The sequence below is a fragment of the Meles meles genome, chromosome 1 (genome assembly GCF_922984935.1).
Source record: "Meles meles chromosome 1, mMelMel3.1 paternal haplotype, whole genome shotgun sequence".
Lineage (NCBI taxonomy): Eukaryota > Metazoa > Chordata > Mammalia > Carnivora > Mustelidae > Meles > Meles meles.
The window spans coordinates 131,865,344-131,880,891 of NC_060066.1; the positions used below are offsets into that span (position 1 = coordinate 131,865,344).

The 15,548-nt window shown below is 40.5% G+C and overlaps 1 protein-coding gene across 2 annotated transcripts in view; it reads left to right on the top strand.

Moving 5' to 3' along the window:
* The window catches only part of PLPPR5 (phospholipid phosphatase related 5), a 119,720-nt gene that overhangs the window by 23,281 nt on the left and 80,891 nt on the right, over window positions 1–15,548 (top strand). The gene's annotated exons all lie outside the window — the stretch shown is intronic.

The following is a 15,548-nucleotide window of genomic DNA, read 5'->3' on the forward strand; positions in this document are numbered from 1 at the left end:
CCCTCTCGCCTAAGGTCAGAGTTTTCAAAGATCAGGTAGATTCAGAGCTGAAGGTTTAGGGACCAAAGGGATAGATTGTGTATTTTAATGACCCTTGCTTTGTGAAGGGGGTGATGACTGAGCTGAGATTGAAGTAGGATGACACACCTGTAATCCATGTCAGAGCCTCACCTTCTTCTACTCACCAAATAAACTTATTTCATTATTTCAGTTGAAATCAGGTCTTTGAAGGTTAGATGGTTTGGGGAATTGCTGCACTGATTCAACTGACAAGGTTTTCTGAAAGGCAAAGGAAATGTGAAAATTTTTCTTTTTTGTCACTGTCAACCCCTTTCTTGAAGGTCACACTGACAACAACCTTCTCACTTGGATGTTCACTTCCTCTACTTCTTTAGGACATTGAAGCACAGATCAAGGACCGCCTCCCCACCTCCCTTGAAATTCTCTCCTCTCTGGGATTCCTTGATGTGATCAATTTCTTCGGACTCTGGACACTCCTGCTCTATGTCCTTTGTTTACTTCTCTTTTTATTTCCCACTCCCCCATTGTAGGCAATCTCAAAATTTATTTTTTTTTAAGATTTTATTTATTTATTTGACAGAGATCACAAGTAAGCAGAGAGGCAGGCAGGGGGGGCGGGTGGGGAAGCGGTCTCCCTGCTGAGCAGAGAGCCCTATGTGGGGCTCCATCCCAGGACCCTGGGATCATGACCTGAGCCGAAGGCAGATGCCTAATGACTGAGCCACCCAGGCGCCCTCAAAATTTATTCTTAAGCCTTTCTTTCCTTCTGCTCTCCTGTCCTCCTTATTGGCATATGCCCCTTCGCTTTCCCAATGCTGGAAGCCTGCCTCATTACCTGGAAGGATTACCACCGTAGTGACTTACAGGACTTTTACCTCTCTTGCTAGTCTCCTCCGCTTCTAGATTGATTTTTCCAAAGCATAGGTCTGATCACAGCACTCCCCTGCCCAGAAATTTCATAGCCTCCCACTGTGAACAAAATGAAGTACCAACTTCTTGCATGAATCTCAAGGCATTTACATCACCGTCCCAAGGTAATCTATCAGCTCTCATATCCAGTCTGCATTCCAACCAAATTGGGCCACTTACCGTCTCTCAAGGACATCCTGTAATTTCCCTCCTCCAAGGCTTTATTTAACTTCTCCTTTGCTCTGTAGTTGTGGCAACCATTTGTGCTGGTTTGCCTGGGTCAGCCCCAGTTTATTCCTGTTGTCCTGATAGCAATATTACTAAGCTTTCATTTCACACTCCAAAGTGTAATAGTTTGGGTGATAAATTATGCTGTCACCCTACCTGTAAAGCTCTTTTTCCTGTTCCTTCTTTCAGTCTTATTCCCCAGTCTGCAGTCTATATAACTTTGCTTGTGGTAAACATAGCTCTAGCCTTTTAAGCCGTGTGCCATATAAAAAAACGTATCTCATGAGATTTTCTTTCTACTCTCTACCTTACCATCACCAAGTTCAGGGCTGTATTTTTGTATCAATTAGATTGTTTTCCTATGTACATAAGAGAGAACTCTGACTTAACCATTTAAACAATAAGGAAAGTTTATTATGTCATGTAACAGGAAGTGCCATTGGGTTGGCTCAAAAGTGACTAATTCAGTATCTGGATGACAGATCAAAGATCCACGTTTCTCTTCTCTTTGCACTCTGACATAATGTGTGTCTGCTCTGCTCTTGGCTGGCTTCTTTCATGGTGGACCATGACCACCTTTCTTCTGGAATCACATGCGAAGTTGATGTCTAGCAGAAGAATACTTCCTCTGTGAGTTTCTTTTGAAAAGCAAGAACCTCTCTTTGGAAGCACCATCCCTAGCAAAGGTCTCCTCATCCTCCCTGAGTGCAACTCCATCTCATGCCCAGGTCTAAATTAGTCACAGATGGAGCCACCAGGACTCGATAAATCATTCATCCTTTGAGGCTAAGGATGACCATGACTCCCTCAAGACTGTGGCCATAATAGGGAAGGTTGATAACGGAACAAAATCAAGGCTTTTTGAGGAAGAAGGCTAGTTAATGTTGATTAGACAGACAACAGTGTCTGCTACATGTAAGTTCGGGTTCAATCAATGTTTAGTAAATAGGGGTTTAGTTTTCTTTCAGATATGAAGAATTTTAATTCACTTGAATATTCTAATGCTGTCATGAATTATACATACTGATATTAAATAAACATTTAAAGTGATCAGCACTGCACATAACAGGTTCTTTTCAATACTATTTTGCTTGAGTTCATATGGAGAGATTATAATTAAGATTTTGAAAGAAAACCTGATTGAGATTTTAATAGCCATCTAAAACTGCTGGCCAGCAAACTGTGCACAGAATTGCTCATTACATAAGATTGTTTCCCGTTGCTTTTTGAGGGAATGTTTTTCCAAGTATTTGAGTCCTATATTCATTGGACTCCAATCTATATTCATTGAGTCATTTATTCATAGGACTCAAATATTCACAGGATTTCAGTTACCTGTTACAAGTTTACCTTTTGGTACCGAATTGCAAAATTCTCAAAATGTCTGCCAACTGTGAAATGTGATAAACAGTAGGTCAGTATGATTTTGAAATGTGCTACGGTACCCGGGGGTGGGGCTTGGAAAGAAAGACTGCGAACCGAGGATCCTCTTCTCTCATGCCCATTGACGGGACTCTCGTTCTTCCCACACAGGGTTTATTCAGGCCCAATTCCTCCCAAGATCTCTGTGGGAAAGTGTGAGTTGGAAGCCAGAGCATCTGGAGGGTGCTATGTGTACTTTGCGTGGTGGTTAGTAGTGTCCCGTGCAGGTGGGGGTTTGCTCCACCGTTGGAAGTGTTGTCACCAGTCTACAACACATATGGTCCCGATGGCAGGACCGCAGGGGGGCCCAGCAGCCCCTGGGTCCGCATGAGAAGGAACCAGCACTACTAACGTGAAGCTATTCCATGCAATAAAAGAATCAGAAAGACTCATTTTGATTCTGAATGAAACAGAACAGACCAGAGAAATACTGTTTCTGAGCCCGTCACTGGATATTGCTGCTCCGAGTTAGGGACCTTGGTGCCAGAAGGCGTGGAGTTGGCATTTGTATGTTTTCAGCAACACTCTTGCTAACTGCTGAGAGTTGATGACACTAAATATTTTGACAGCCCACAGTAGGACTCCACAGAGAAGCAGACTCTAAGATTACGCATGGTTTGGACATTTGAACAAGTGTTCTGAAGGATGAAGGGACTAGGTAAGATTGAACTCCTTCCAAGTGTCAAAGTCAAGGAGTCAATCTTACCTGGGGGCAGTTGTTTACCTGCCTGTTCAAATACCTGTGAAAGCTAATCTAAATCTTGCAAGGAGTGGTGATGAGAAAATCGCATAGAAACTATGTTATATACAATGAATATTTTATCATTATGCTTTTGAAAAAATAACATAAATCTATAACTTTTCTTCAAAATTGTATCTTGCCTAAAATGAAGTTCCTGTTAATATTATCTGAACATCCCACCAAACTATTCCATCACAGGCTTTCCAAATAACATTTTGAGGTAACAGGCTGCTTCCAAAAATAAGTTGCAGCAGGTTGGGGACACATTTAGAAAATTAATATTCCCAGCCCGACTGCACTCTGCCAACCCATATAAACTCTATCTACTTCTCTTTGTTTGAATAAATGTTACTGTTTGTTGGAGTGTCTTATCTATAAGCTTTATTTATCTAGCTGTTTGTTTTTTTTAAGAACAGATTCCCATATTTGTGCTTTATGTAGAAAAGCTTGTTGGGGGAAATTGTATTCCTAAGTACAGAAGTTCAGATAGAAAGGCTTTAACTGCTAGACTTTTCTTCCTAAAATAAAGCAAACTAATAAAATATCAAAATGTCAAGGTTGACATCGGGTGATAAAGTGAGTTAATATGTGTTTCATAAAGCGTTTTGACTCCATTCCTGAACAAATCTTTGATAAGGAGTATAATATTAAAGTTGGAGTCACATGGCCTAGGTTTGAATCTCAGGTCTGCCCTTTACTAGTTATGGGAATTTGGGGAAATTACTCAACCTCTTTGTGCCTCAGTTTCCTAAGAAAGAGTAATAATACCTACCTCGTAGGGCATACGCATCAGTATTTATAAAGCATTTAGAACCGCACCTGGTCCATGGTAAGTGCTATGTGTCACTTTTAAAAATGACAACAAAGGGAAGATATTTATGAATTTATGTAATAAATTATGTATCATAAGCTTAAATTAAAGTTGTTTAAGTTCATAAGTAATCAGTTTTGTAAAAGATACTTCCTGTTATATATTGGAAACCCTTAAATTGGCTTGCTAAGTAAATTCAGCTGAACCAGAGCTATTAGGGTTTCACATTCAAATTATAATTATACCTTTTCCTAATACACCAGAAGCAGTAAGCTGGAAAGTTGCACTCATACCAAAAACAAATGAGACCAGACTGCAAAGTGAGTTTATGTTCCAAGATTCATCTCATTCATTTATTTTTGGATCTCAATCATGCTTTTCTTTGTGCGTTCTCATCAAACATTTTTAATGGCTTAGTAAAGTATTAGGATTTCCTATGTAATCAACATTTACTCTTTCTGTGAAAGTGTTTTAAAAATAAAGTCCTTCAAATGTCTAGTCATTTTTTTCCCCCAGTAAAAATGAATGGCCTTAAAAGACATTTGTTCTGTCAGTCTGTTTAAAGATGAGAGAAATGAAAGCCAAGAAAACCGGAAGTAGATGGCCTCCAGGGAAAGATCTGCACGATGAATTGGAAATTGCAGGGAACACTGTTTCTGCTTTCCCAGGCAGAGCTGTCACCTGAAAAGCCTATTTCCATGAAAAGGAGTGTTACCCGGCCTATCACAGTGTGGTCTGTCAGTGCACATTCCCTTAATGCAGTGAGGCCCTTGAAGGTGACCACTAATAATTCAATCCTGTTGTACAACGGAGACTTATACTTTGATATAGAAGGAATCTCAACCATACAGTGGTCTAGATTTTCTGAACTAGCAGGAAAATAAACATTAAAAAAAAGGGAGAGGAAAAGAAGCAGAATTACTATCTGCTACGAGGCAGTTACGAAGATCTACTATGCAGGCTCAGGTCCTTTGATAACTCTTCCCAGACTCAACAGCCAGCAGACACCCCAAGGAGGTCCAGTGGGGGAAAATATGACTCTTCTGTACTGTAGGAAAGAAACGTGGTTCTCAGATCGGAAAGGTCAGGTAAATCCACCATCGTTCCCTGGCCATTTTCTGCCGCACAAATAACATCTCAAAAGTGCTACTTAAGTGCCTTTTTATTTCCCACCTGTGTCACTGTCTAGAATAATACCTTTCTCTCTCATTGCGTGAATCAATACTTGTTCTCTTTTGTTTGAAGTACTGTTTTCTCCTCTTCCTAATAACCTGGGAAGTGGTGAATGAGTTTGCCATCACTTTATAAAGGTAACCTTTCTCACCTTTCCATTTTTTTTCTGAAGAGCCCAAATTCTTTTATTCAGTTATCATAAATAACCATCAGCTAATCCTTCCTAAATGTACATTTCTTTCTTCTAAATAGGAAGACTTGCTTTGATTGACTCTCCCTAGTGTTTCTGGAATATTAACTTTACCAAATATTTAGGATTGTCCCTGCTACATAGGTTTCTAAAATCAAACAAGTTTGGGATACCGTGGGCAGTAAAGTTAACAGTTTTCTTTAACAGACTGTCATGTTTGGTCATATAAGAAGGGTAATTGGGAGGAAATTACCCTCAAATGCAGAAGTTCAAACCAGAAATCTTTGATTGCCAGATGTTTTTTAAAATAAACCAAAATTTAAAAACACAGTATAATGTCAAGTTGAACTCCAGAACTGGATGGCATGGAGTTGAATCCTGACTTTAGGACTTAGTAGCTAAATGACCTTAGGTAAGTCATATAATCTGTCTGTGCCTAGTGTTCTCATCTATAAAATGAAGATAGTGAAGTAATGCCATCAAGGGGCAGCTAGGAAACAGGAGTTTTAACATGCCAATATGCACTGTGCATCTCTGGGAAGATTACAGTTTGTAGCTTTTAGCTGATTTTTTTTTCTTTTTTGACCAGGAACATCTCCCTTCCCCCAAACCCATTTAATATCCTGCTGAACATAGTTTTGGAAGTACTGACTTAGGCACATTTAATTATGGCCTCTGCTTCAAAGACTTATGTCTAAAAACCCCATTATCTCAAATTTCCAAAGAATTTTTCAGGTTTTATCATGCTTTTTAAAATTGTTGATAAAGAACAGGGCGGATTAATTTCAACATGTATTTTGGAAGAGCAGAAAGCAAGCCAAAGAACTGTGTACCAGTTTATTTTTAAATTAGGAATTAGTTCTTTAGAGGAATGACAGGTACATCATAACAGTACTGATCTATGGTAGCTTTGTGAACATGAAGAATTTGACCTTATATATTAAATTTTTTCTTGAAACTACAAGTATGCAAAATGAAGGTTGGACAGAACCTTCAAGCTCTTCTAATCATAGCTAAAATTTGCACAATGCTTACCTTACTCTTACTCTAAGAATTTTATATATTTATATACTCTAAGAATTTTATAACAGTTAACTCATTTATGTCTTACAACAGCCTATGGTGGCATTGTTTCTATTATCTTCATTTTATAGATGCAGACACTGAAGCAAAAGTTCATACTATACTAGTATAGTATGAACTTGAAGACAAGTATGCCTTTCTGGTGCTTAGAGTAAAAACATTCCAGGTAGTACTTCTCCATGCTGGGCTCCAGCCAGATCCTCAGGCTCTGGAGGGTTTTAATACTGGCCACACGGCTTAGATGGGGTTGAAGAAGACTGGATCCCTTTCTGCAAGAATGTTCCAGAGAGGAACACCACATTTGGTCACTTACGTGTTCAGTCCTCAGTGAGCATTTACTCCTCATCTCGTCTCTTCTTTATTCATTCACTAGTATAGCTAGTGAATGTGTTCGTGTTGGCAGCTGTGTTGTAAGTTTCTCTGACGCCTCTGGCATTTCAGCCAGAGTGAGAAGTGTGGTAGACTCCAAGCCAGAGGATGAACATGTGTGGGTTGCTGAGCAGTGAGTGGCTTGTCAGGATGCTCCATCTCTCCAAGTCTCACTTAAAACATGTGAAAAGCGAGAGCTTCGGGTTTCTTTTTAAGTTTCATTGAACCTTGCCTTCTAGAATCCCACCTAGAATCCCATTCTAGGCACTACAATGCCTAGAATAGCTCTTTGCACAGTACAAATACATAATCATTATTTGTTCAAATAAATATCTAGAAATTCCTTTAAAGATATCTCTGAAAAATTTAAAATATATGGTAATCAGGATTCTTAGATCCCTCAGAATAGCCTACAGGGAGCTTGGGCAGGCTTATTAAAATGCAGACGGGGGACCTGGTTGGCTCAGTGGGTTAAAGCCTCTGCCTTCGGCTCAGGTCATGATCTCAGGGTCCTGGGATCGAGCCCCACATTGGGCTCTCTGCTCAGCAGGGAGCCTGCTTCCTCCTCTCTCTCTCTCTCTCTCTCTCTCTCTCTGCCTGCCTCTCTGCCTACTTGTGATCTCTGTCTGTCAAGTAAATAAATAAAAAATCTAAAAAAAATAAAACGCAGACGGCTGGACCTCCCATCTAGAGCTTCCGAGACAGAAGGTCTGGGGCGAGGCTTGCCTTTGTACTTCCGTCAAGTTCCCGGATGCCGCTGCTGCTGGGACCACATCTAAAAACCACTGTCTGGAGAGCACTCTGAAAATTGACCTATAACTATCTTCTACTGGCTCCACAATTAAAAAATGATTTCATGAGCTTGTCCCGCCCATCAGTGGGGATAACTTCCTGTGTTTCTTGTGCCCCGCTATGTGCGTGAGCAAGAGTCTCCTAAAGACTGCGGACCTTCACACCAAGGACCAAATCCAGTCCTTGGCCTCATTTCCTCCTGTGTAAGCTGCCTTCGGACCCGCTGCTTCACCAAAACTGTCCTACCCCCTAGGATATGGGGGCCTTCTAGGTGCCACCCACCCGCAGTCGTACACACTGCTATTGCCATGTGCAGATTAAGGGCACGGGTTCAGAGAATGAACTGCCTTGGGTTCAGACGCTGCCTCTTCACTCCACACCCAGCCCCAGGGAGCTCACTTCATCTGTGCCTTATTTTCTTCATCAGGAGCTGGTTTTTAGTAACAATACTTACCTCATACGGCTGAGTATTTGCAAAGCACTTAGAACAATCCCTAATACCTTGTAAATGCCATGTAAGTTGGTTTTCTTGTCAATCTTTTTCTCTCCAGCTTCACAGAGATATAACGGCATATTGCATAAGTTTAAGGTACACAATGTGTCGATTTGATAGATTTATGTATTGCAAAATGGATTAACACTGTAACACTAGCTAACACCTCTGTCCTCTCACATGATTACCCTGTGTGTGTGTGGGTGTGTGTGGTGAGAACATTTAAGATCTACTCTTGTAGCAACATTTAAATACTCAGCACAATATTATTAGCTGTAATCGCTATGCTGTACGTTAGATCCTCAGAACTTGTTAATCTTGTAGCTGGAAGTTTGTGGCCTTGGACCAGTATATATGTATGTTTGTTTAAGATTTTATCTATCTATTTGAGAAAGCACAGGAGCGGGGTGTGGGCAGAATGTAGGAGCAGAAGGAGAGGGATAAGCATACTCCCCACTGAGCAGGAATCCTGACTCAGGGCTCCATCCCAGGACCCCTGAGATAATGACCTGAGCTGAAATCAGGAGCCATATGCTTAACCGACTGAGCCACCCAGGCATCCCGACCAGTATCTTCCTGTTTCCCCCTAACCTCCAACCTGCTAACCACCATTCTGCTCTGTTTCTGTGCATTCAACTTTTCCTTTTTCTTTTCTTTTTTTTCTTTTTTTTTAGATTTCACATATAAGTGATACCATGCAATATATGGGTTTTTTTTGTTTTGTTTTGTTTTGTTTTTTTGGTCTGATGTATTTATTTAGCAAAATGCCTCAGGGTTCATCCAGGTTGTAGCAAACAGCAGGATTTTCTGCTTTCTCGTGACTGAATAGTATTCCATTGTATATACCACATCTTCTTTATGCATTTATCCATAGACAGACACTTATGTGGTTTCCACTTCATAGCTGTTGTGACTAATGCTGCAATGCACATTGGAGTGCAGATATCTCTTTAAGATCCTAATTTCAATTCCTTTGGATATACACCCAGAAGAAGATTGCTGGCTCACAAGGTAGTTTTAGTTTTAATTTTTTGAGGAATCTCCATACTGTTTTCCATAGTGGCTGCACCAGTTTGCATTCCTGCCAACAGTGCTCAAGGGTTCCCTTTTCTCCACATCCTCACCAATACATATTATCTCTTGTCTTTTTGATCACAGCCATTCTGACAGGGGTGAAGGTGATATCTCATTGTGGTTTTGATTTGCATTGCCCTCATGATGAGTGATGGTGGGCACCATTTCATGTGACTGTTGGCCATTTGTATGTCTTCTTTGGAAAACTGTCCAGTCAGTTCTTTTGTCCATTTTCAATATTTTTTGTTTTATTGTTGAGTTATATGAGTTCTTTATATATTTTGGATATTAAACCCTTATCAGACATATGATTTGCATAGATTTTCTCCCATTTGATAGGTTGCCTTTTCATTTTGTGAGCATATTGGGCTTCTTGCTGTGTAGAAGCCTTAAGTTAGCTTTGGTTATATGTTAAATATTTCCCAAATTTGCCTTTCAGGGTATCAGCTTCATGATTTCTCTCATAGCCACATACCACCTCAGCTATCACTTATTTTTTCTTTAAATCAATCCACTTAACCAATAAATTGTAAAAGAAAACATATCATTACCATCAGTGAAATACCAATATCAACTGATACCAATTGGCAAATAGAAGCCAACCATAAAATGAATGTACTGAAAACCAGTGTTTTTGAATTCTAACCAGATATTATTCTCTGCTGAAAATTGAGTGTGAGACTCATTCCCTCTTTATTCAAAGAAAAAAAAAAGGGAATTAGCAAGTTCTCATTGCTGTGAATGAATAAACCCCCACATCTCGCTGGCTTCACATGTTAGAGTTTATCTTCCACTCATGTGACAGTCTAGTGCAGGACTACTGACTGGGGGACTTTGACTCCTTCTGTCTTATGGCACCAACACCTCCTGCGCCCGGAGAGTTCCCTGCTTCCAGGCAGCAGATGGGAGGAAAACATGGAGAATATATACACGGTTTTCCTCCTGGTCTGAAACTGACACCCATCATTGATCCTATGTTCCTTTGGTGTAAGTCACCACCTAGCACCAGGCATGCAGGGAATGCTGGTCTGGACTAGGAAGCCACTTCCCAAGGCAACTTTATAATATGAAAGTGAGGACACAAGTTTTTGTGGTCAAATTATGAAATATATACACTTAGAGCAAAACATAACCATAGTTTCTTACCTGCTGGGAGGGATTGTGTATCACTAACTCTATTACTATTTATCACTAACTCTATTACTTCTTCTGTAATTCTCCTGAATTTATTTAATTGTCTCTCCAACCTCAATTCCACTCAGCAACTATGTTTTAAGAAGTTAGTAACTCCATACTCAGCAAAAGTTCTGGAATACATATAGACACTGAAGAAACCTTAATTTCCCATATCATAGCACAAAGTTAATGAGACAGTACCCAGTGTAGCTTCTTACTTCTTGGTACAGCTAAGAATTTTCTTTGGCTAGCTTAAAATTCATGGAGGGAAATGAGCTCCTTCTTTATCCGTGCCTATAATAACCAAGAATAGACAGTGGGTTTGATAAAAACCTAAATATAAACCCAATGCCTTCCTACACTTTAAAATTTAAGTCTGTCTCATGACTATACTTTTACGGATAAAGTTGCTTTTCAGATATTATTTCACATATATCTGAAGTGTATGAGACATGCCAACTACCATCACACTGATTGCGTGACCTCTACTGCTGCGTTACATCTTTACATCTGCACTGGTTTTCTTGTACCAATTTCAAAACAATGATGCATGGATATCTTTGAATCATCAGAAGTTGAAAGAGAGAGCAATTTCTAATCAGGTTTTCATAAATGAAAACATAAAGCTATTTGGAGTTTGTCATTTGATGAAAGTCTACAGTGATTTCATCTTCTTGAGAAAGCTTACTTCAATATTTTCTCATTAAGGAGCATAGATACTAGAGGGTCAGCCTCTGGGAATTGAGGCATGAGAACAATGTTATGTGCTTATAACAAACATTTGAGCATTTATATTTGGGGATTAATGATTTGTTCCTGCATCTTTGTAGGTTGCTATTCATTGGAAAGATGGAGCTTTTTACTCACTGCCAAGCGGGGTAATGGATCAGATATAGGACCACTACCAGTTCTACCCTCAAAGATGGGGTAGAGATGGGATAGGTTATTTAGAAAGGGTGTGTATGTAGGTCCCACTTCATAAGCAAGGTAGGGCTCAAGAGACTTCATAATGTCAACACTGAGTTCAATAAAGCATAATGGAGTTACTCCTTCAGAGGATGGAGTATAATAGGAAACATGGTACTCCAGCTGTGGAATGTAAGGCTTCCATTTACCTGGCGGGTTGAGGCTCAGAAACACAGCTCTTGCCTCCAAGCACATAGACTGTCATGTTGCAGTTAGGAGGGGACTATGACTCAAGGAATAGCATGGTTGCTCAGACACAACTCTGACCGGGTAGGTAAAATGGTGAGCCATTGAGTACCATCTTTGGTACCGGCTCCCGAGCCTTTCTTTCATGGGCATCATCCCATTCCATATTAGATTTACATGGACCATGAATAAGATACCACCAACCTTGCACAGGACTGCTTAAGGGCTTCCTGTAGAACTGAGGATCAGACAAGGGCTTTCTCCTTTACACCTATAGAAGATAAAGGTTTGGAGAGGGCTGGGCCAGAGAAGGCTGTGAAAGCCCTCAGACTATGATGACCTCTGTGAAAGAGAAGGGGAAAGTAGGGGAACAGGGTCCCCAGCCCCTCAGAACACAGCACAGTTTCAAGAAAGAGTTGGCCAAGCTGATTGACAGTTTTCAAATCAAAATTGCAAGTCAGAGGTATCCCACATCTCAGGGCAACAGGCTTTCCTGAGTGCCCCCACCATACGTAGTCATTTGCTAGAAGGAACCCACAAGAAGTGCGGTCCCAGTGGAACAGCAGCTGGGTACGTGAGCTGGAAAGCCTCCCTGCAGCAGGCCAATCTGAGTGGTCCATCTCACTGTGGCCACAGATGCTTCCAGTGACTCAGCAACATTTTTTCCTAAATGTGCTACTGGCAGTTATTGTCCAAACAAGTTAAAACTCAGACTCATACCATTATTCATTATTTTACTTGTGTCCACCCAACTGGGTTATAAAGCTTTCTTTAAACAGCCATGCCTAACATGGAGTCCTTAAGTCAGAAGGTATCTAAGTATACATCATAATAAAAATTGTTTTCTTTTTGTTACATGAATCTGTTGATAGTAGTAAACAATGGGAGTTTGGACTTAGGATGTTGGGACGGGTAGAGAGGTTAAGAGAGAGTATGATTTGGCTAAGGAGTTTCACAGCTATCACACTGAGGGAGGCAGAAGTCGAGCATGTGAAATTGGTGCAGCCACAAGAGGAGAGCAGACACGAGGATCGCAGCAACTACATATGATGAGATGAAGTCCCGGGAGGCACACAGAATGCAGTACCCAGAGAACATGGTGGAAAGGGCTAGTCTAGAGAAGGAACTAGCATGGGAGGGGGGAGGTCCAGCAAGATAGGATGGATAAGAGTTGAGGTAGACATCAAAGGTAGCAACTCCCTTTTGCTGAGAAATAGGCTTTCTGCCCAGAGAGGCAGTTTCCGTGCACCATGACAGAATTGGACCAGAAGAGAACCTGTCCCCAATGGAACTCCCTAGGGATTTGGAGTTGGGACACAGTAAATCTAATTAGTTGAACTTTCCCCGAACTGAGCTGATATGTTCTAAACAGGGCTTTTGACAACTGTTGGGCAATCAAACCAGCAGGAGAACTGGTTTGCAGAAAGACAGGAATGAGTCAGGCATTCAGAGAAGAGCTGAGAGGCAGTGTGACTCCAGAGACAGGGAGTGAGATGGAGAGAGTAGTTGCCTGGATTCCTGAGGAATTTTCATTCCTGGATCTGATCCTGAGTCCCATACCCCGAGTTCTGAGATAACCCTCCAAACCCTAGAATAAATTCCCAATTTTGCTTAACCCAGTTTGAGAGAGTTTCTTTTAGTAGCAGCCAAACAGTATTGATTGAGATGCTGTTTTGGCAGATAGGCTGAAGACAAAAATAGGGAATTCAGAAATGTGCAATGTGCTGACATGCGCCCAGGCAAGAGGTAGGCATTAGGAAAACCAGGTAGCAGAGCCCTAGGAAGAGGGACCCAGACAAGGCAGGTCTAAGCCTGGTAGGAACCTGGTAACCAAACGCGTTATCGCGTCAGCGACAAGCATTCAGGATCTGGTTATAGGAAGGAACTAAGGTGTAAGGTAGAGCCTTCATCACAGGAACACGGCAGGAATTGGTTATTAGGAGTCAGGCAAAAGGTCAGAGGCTGACTGAGACCTTCGGATCTAATGAGGATGGAATTCACACATGCATTTAATAAGAATTATTGGGTATCTGTTACATTCGGAGGAGTTTCGTGTATCTTAGATTACCAGAATGAGTTGAGGGGGTCAATGTGCCCGGGGGTAGAACCAGGAGGGGGTGGAGAACCCCTGGTACCTGCTCTGGAGGAGAGAGGGCTTATGGGAGCAGAATCAGGCTGGGAGCCAAGATGCTCATGATGTGGAGTAAGTGGTAGACTCTTAGAATTTGGAACATTGTAGGGCAACACAGACCTGGAAGAAGTTGAAACTGAAAATTCAGGAAGTAACTTCTTTCAAACAGCAGCAGAAGAATGATTCAGAAAGGAAGATGAGAAGATGTCAGGCACACAGCTTGTCTGTTTGTCAGCTTCTCCTAGGGCCCTGCTGGCCGCTGACGAACCTGTGGAAAATACCTCCTGTGCCTCTTAAGGCCAGATGAACTGTTTCATCACACACCTCTTCTACTTTACCAAAGTTAAAAATTTCAGGAGGATTTGGGAGGCTATAAACTCTAGCTTTTCTTAATTCAGCCCAGTCTTACCACCAGATTGGCAAGATTGGATTCCTTTAATGGAATTCAGCTCAACATGTACTGAATCAACCTTGAACCCTGACCTTCCTGGAAGAAGAGATATCGTAAGAAGAGAGGAAAAGTTAGAAGGAATAAAAATTTGAGCGCCTGGGTGGCTCCATTGGTTAAGTGACTGCCTTTGGCTCAGGTCATGATCCCAGAGTCCTGGGATTGAGTTCTGCACCGGGCTCCCAGCTCCATGGGGAGTCTGCCTCTCCCTCTGACCTTCTCCCCTCTCACGCTCTCTCTGACTCTCTTTCTCTCAAATAAATAAATAAAATCGTTTTTTTTTAAAAGAATGAATAAAAATTAAGAAATGCCTTATTATCTGTTACTTATATTGGAGTAGAACTAGGTCAGACATTTTATCTCCTATGAACTCCTTCTGTATCTCTCACTGACAATTTTGAATATCCTATAATTACAGGTATTACCTTTCATCAAGACCCCAAAAGTATTTTTCCAGGCCATTTCAGGGACTCTCTGTTTAGGATGTTACTAACCTAGACAAGATGTACAGAAAACTAACCTTAATAATGACAAATTAGGCAATATACCATTTGTTCCATTTCTTTTCTCTTAATCATATTTCTAGTGTTGTTGATCATTATACTAAAAAAAGTCCAAAGATCTGACCGAGTCAGCAATTTCTGCTTGCCTTCTGACTAGCCTGATGGGGAGCAAATTATTTAACTTCCCTAATCCTTTCTTTCCTCATTCATGGAATGGAATATTAACACATTCTCTAGTATCTAATACCTTGCTGGGTGTTTAAAAGCCACATATGAAAACCACTGCAAATGGTATTAACACCAAGGGAAGATAGGCAGGTCCTTTAGTAAAGCAGCATAGTAGAGCAAAGGATCTGTATCCGGATTTTTATTTTTCTCCTTACTGCCTCTGTGGCTTTGGGCAATTCATTTGAGTTTCAAGTCTTGGTTTTTTCAATTATAAAAGAAGTATGACAATATTTTCTGTTTCATTTTTTTATGAAGATGAAAATAACATATATGTACTAAAATATACAGAATATATTAACAACTATAAGTTTTAATACTGTCTCAGAATAGAATAGTAAGATTTTGGCAAAGGATGACCTCAAGGACAAACATGTGTTTGAATTGATTTTGTTTCTTGTTATAAAAGTATTAATGTAATTTGACTTTAGAGTGTATTTATCTGATCCTTTCAAGAATATTTTCATAGAAAATTGTTCCGATTTCTGTGGCAGTGTCAAATTTAAGCAAGACATAATCACTTAAAGAAAAAACATGAAATTCAGTTACATACCAAAAATAAATAAGTGCATCCTTAAAGCAAAGATCCTTTGTAAATTTTTTTTA